This window comes from Dendrobium catenatum, unplaced genomic scaffold (assembly GCF_001605985.2).
Source record: "Dendrobium catenatum unplaced genomic scaffold, ASM160598v2 fragScaff_scaffold_1117, whole genome shotgun sequence".
Lineage (NCBI taxonomy): Eukaryota > Viridiplantae > Streptophyta > Magnoliopsida > Asparagales > Orchidaceae > Dendrobium > Dendrobium catenatum.
The window spans coordinates 3387003-3391796 of record NW_021319579.1 but is presented as its reverse complement, the minus strand read 5'-3'; positions in this window follow the sequence as shown (position 1 = coordinate 3391796).

Genomic DNA, 4794 nt, shown 5'->3' with positions numbered 1-4794 from the left:
CCCGGCCAAAGGCCAGGAAAGCGCCGGGAAAAAGCGCCGCCAAGGAGAGCGAAAAAGCAAACCCTAGCAGAGCTCACGCCAAGGAGTTGTCCCGGCGTGGCAATTCAATTCATCATTCTAATAAGTAGTACGGACCGCTGGGTGTGGAGTGCAGAGGAATCCAACTTTCGTGCGCCACTCTTAAATTTTTTTTGTAAATTTTTATTTTTTTCACAAATAAACGATTTTACATTTTTATTTTTATTTATTAGGAAACAGTTTAAATGGTATTAATGTGTAATTTTGCATTATTAAAAATATCAGTCATTTGAATTACTGTATATATATATGTAAGCTATTATTACTATATTTTTAAAAATTTTAAGATATCGCTCTAAACTTTTGCAATCTAAGAAGATAAATTTAAGAGTCATTAAAGAATCGATGCAATGGTCATAATCGTTAATATGTGTGCTCAAGAATTCTCAATAAGATTGATTGACTTATGAGTCTCATAACCATTTGATAGTATTGATATTAAATATTAATAAATTCTTAGGTTTATTCAAGGAGATTTTTTTTAATTACGACATTTTAGAGAAAAAAAATATTTAGTACTTAAAATATTTGAGATTCAAAATTGTCCTCTAATATTATAGGCGATATGATCATTCTAATTTTTTTATTCCAACCCTTATGTCATCCAACATCTTTTGATATTTTCTTATAATTTTCATTTGATTTCTACTTACATGTATAATATCCAAAACTTATTATTTACTAAATATACCACTTCATCAACCTCATCAGTCACGCACTTGGGAGGGAGAGCAAGAACAAGCAAGATCTCACAAGAAATACATTATTGATGAGACCGATGCACGATGTGAGCTAGCGGTCTCGAAACACTCAATAACACGAACTTTTATTTTATCCAGTGAACGTACGCTCCTCTTCGTTCGGTTTTAGACCAAAACAACGCAATACCGAGTACCGAGTACCAAGTTGTACCGAGTTTTTTAAAAAAAATCGGTATTGCGCTGTTTTGGTCTAAAACCGAACGTAGAGGAGCGTACGTTCACTGGATGTAATAAAAGTTCACGTCGGGATCTTGCCGGTAAGAGAATAGAATTTACATGAAGTTCATAGTAAATATTATGAATTTCGTGTCTTTTTTGTTAGTTAAAGTATTGATTGTTATATGAGTAAATAAATAATATATATGTTAAATAAATATTTATTCGGGTCGACATCGCGCTGCTTGCCGAGATCCCCGAATAAATATTTAAAACTCCATCGAAAAAATTTAAAAAAAAAAAAAAAAAAAGTGGGAACCAAAGCTACCCAAGAGGAACATCATAAAGAAGCGAAGGCCAACACGGTAAAATCTCTGACAGAAGCTCCAAGCTCGAACAACCTGCATGGAAGGAAATAAAAAAGAGAATGGGCCGCAATGGAAAGAACGAGCCAACCAACAGAAATAAGGACCAACCGACCACCCACAGAGAGAACACACGCCAGCCAACCCCAAATTCAAATTCTTCAACCAAAACCCAACCATCACCAGACCCCAACCAAAACACCCCCAACCGAGCAGTCAGACCCAACAGCCAAACAGAGGCCCACTTACACCTAAATTCAATTGTATACAAAAATAGGGAAGCAGCTCAAAGTATGTATTACTTGAATTAAGAGCTAAGTTGTAGTAATGAATCTCACCAGCTAATTCCTCCCCCACTTAGAAACATATATTTAATGCTTTAAAAGATCTGAATGATAATACTACTTAGGTCCATTCAGGACAGCTTTTTACCAGGTTGGTTATAATTTTTTTTTAATGAGATATAAAATAACTTTCTAACCCAAAAAATTAATAGAAATAGTAAAAAATTAATGATCAAATAAAATTTATGATTATGATCTTAAAAATAAAACAGTAAAAAGCTGTCTCAAATGAAGCAAGTTATTCTTTGCGGATACATGACGGTGTCTGGAGACTAATCAGAACGTGTCATGTCATTTTTTTGTTCGTTACCGGTGCTCGGTAGCAGATGACATGATGCGTTCTGATTGATCTCGGAATAATATGATGTTCTTTTATAACAAAATGTACACAAAAGTTAGAGCAAGCTGTGTTCCTCACCTACCTACTCCATTTTAATAAACCTCCTCTATAAAAACCAGCTACTTTCCAACATTCCTCTTCACTTAAACTTTCTCTTCTTCTTTCCTTTCTCCTTCCCTTCTACTTTTTATCTGCAGCCATGGCTCCCTCCAATAGCTTTCTTGGTTGGATCTTCCTTGCTTCCATGCTCCTTCTTCATCTTGCTGGTCATGGAGGAGCTGAGACTGGAGCAGCTAAGCTTGTAAGAATGAATAGAATCAGTACTGATCATATTTTTCTCTTTGTTATATAGTTGATTTTGGTAAAGATAGATTTTTTTTTTTATTCAATTATTCTGAGAGAAGTTCGCTGTTCATTCCTTTGATATTCCCAACAAATTTGATGCAAATATTTAATCATCACTGTTTATGATTAATTAAGCAACTAATTAATAATTAAATATCTTATTATTTTGCAGGTTGCTGCTACACTGCCAAGGTCTCTGTTGGCAAAAATAGGTATATTTCTCATTAAATTTTCTGATCCTTCATTAATAGGTTTTATATAAGAGGATGGATGGCCTAAGTACAAGCCTAACTTTTATTAATCATAAATTTAAATAATTAAAAATAATAATTTAAAATTATTCATATTTTTCATGGCGACCCAACTCAAAATCGGCTCGAAGATCGAATCAATTCAAACATTTGGCTCGTTCCTCGACTCAATTCAAGCAAAAAATTAATTAATTTTTTTTTATTCATTTTTAACCTTCAAACTAAATACCATACAAGATTTTTTAGATGATTTTTTTTAAATAAATTCAAATATTTTAAAACCCAATATGACTAAATGCGTTGATCGAGCTACAGCTCTTTGGTTTATGAAATTTAGGATTTATCTGGGACAGCTTTTTTATTGCTTTTTAAAATAATTTTATAAAATAAAATTTTAATTTTTATACTAAAAAACTGTTTTAAGAAGCAACAAAAAAGTCATCCCAAACGAAGCCTTAGGGCATCTCCAACGGAGAACTCTATTTTTCACGGCAAAATACAGCAAAACTTCAAAATGCCGTGGTGCTGCTCCAATCAAACTGCATTTTAAGTACTTCTGTGAAGGTAACGATCATTCTCCCTTTCGTGCGTTTTTCCCGTTGAGAGAGCAAAATAGCGTAGGCGAACAGTGCAATGTCAATATTAGCGTCGTACTGTTCACCCGCAAGTAAATGGCGGAAGATTTGGCGTTCGGCTGGAGCTACCGCAAGACGCCATACGCACGTTTGACATTCGGTTGGAGATGCTCTTATCCTTTCAGTGGATCCACAGTCAAATCCCCTAAAAACCAAAAAATATAAATGTAATTTTTCATAATAGTATATAAATGATCACTCGAAAATAATTTTCTAAAAATTTATGTTTAAGAAAAATAAGCTGTGAATATGCAGACTGTAATAGTGAATGCAGCAGAAGATGTGAGCTATCATCAAGGCAAAACCTGTGCGAGAGAGCTTGTGGTACCTGCTGTGCTAGGTGTAATTGCGTGCCACCGGGTACTTCAGGAAATAAGGACCTGTGTCCCTGCTACAATAACATGACCACCCATGGTGGCCGAAAGAAGTGTCCCTGACAGGTTAATTTAATAGCTCAACAGTTCCTCTGACAGTTCATAAATTTCTTCATTACTGTTAATTAATAATAACCTGTATTTATACGAAGTGTATGGTTAATATGTATATGATATGTTGTTGATTATGATGAAGTTGTGTTAATTAGATGTTAATTGTGATTAGTGTATGCTCAGTTGGTAAACAAAGGAGAAAATTTGGCTTTATGTATCTACTGATAGCAAAGATTCGGTCTTATTTCTCCAAGAATTTAAATAGAATGAATATTTTCTTCAATTTTAAACATTGTAAAGCATGTATATTTTTTTTTTCTTTTTAATATGGAAGTGCTTATGATTAAATTGATAAATATTTAAAAATATATAAGAAAACGAAGCATTATAAAAGATTTAAAATTTATATGATTCAACAAAAATAAAAAAAATAAGTTAATTCAAGATAAGAAAACTCACAATTTTCTACAAAATAAAATAGGAATGCTGACTTCATCAATTCATTATAAGGTACACGAAATCTTTCAAGACAAACACGCAATATAATCATTCAATAAAAAAAAAAGATGGATACAGATAATGAAAAAATTAAAGAAAGGAACTAATATGAAATGTAATTATTTGATTTCAATAATTATTAGATTTCAATAGAAATCAGAATTTTATTATCTGATTTTTTTTACCATGATGTTAAAAGAAACTGGAATTTCATGAAATTATTCCAATATTGAATTATGACATTATTATACAAAATAAATGAAATTATGTTTTAAATTTTATAAACACGTTGCATATTAATTAATTGATTATGTTTTAATTTTTTTTTATATTTTATTTGAATTAAATGTAAGAGCTGATTATGTTTTAAAAAATAAAATTAAATTGATTTTACTTTTTTTTAATTTACTCTATTTTGCTTATTTTTTAATTATACCTTATTAGTATATTTTTGAAATTAAATTTAAAATTTTCTTAACTAAAATAATAGTTTTTAGATAAATTTAAATCTAATAATAATTTTTAAATGTATTAGTTTTTATCAATTAAATATATATTTGAATATTAAAAATATACTATAAGTTCTAATTTCA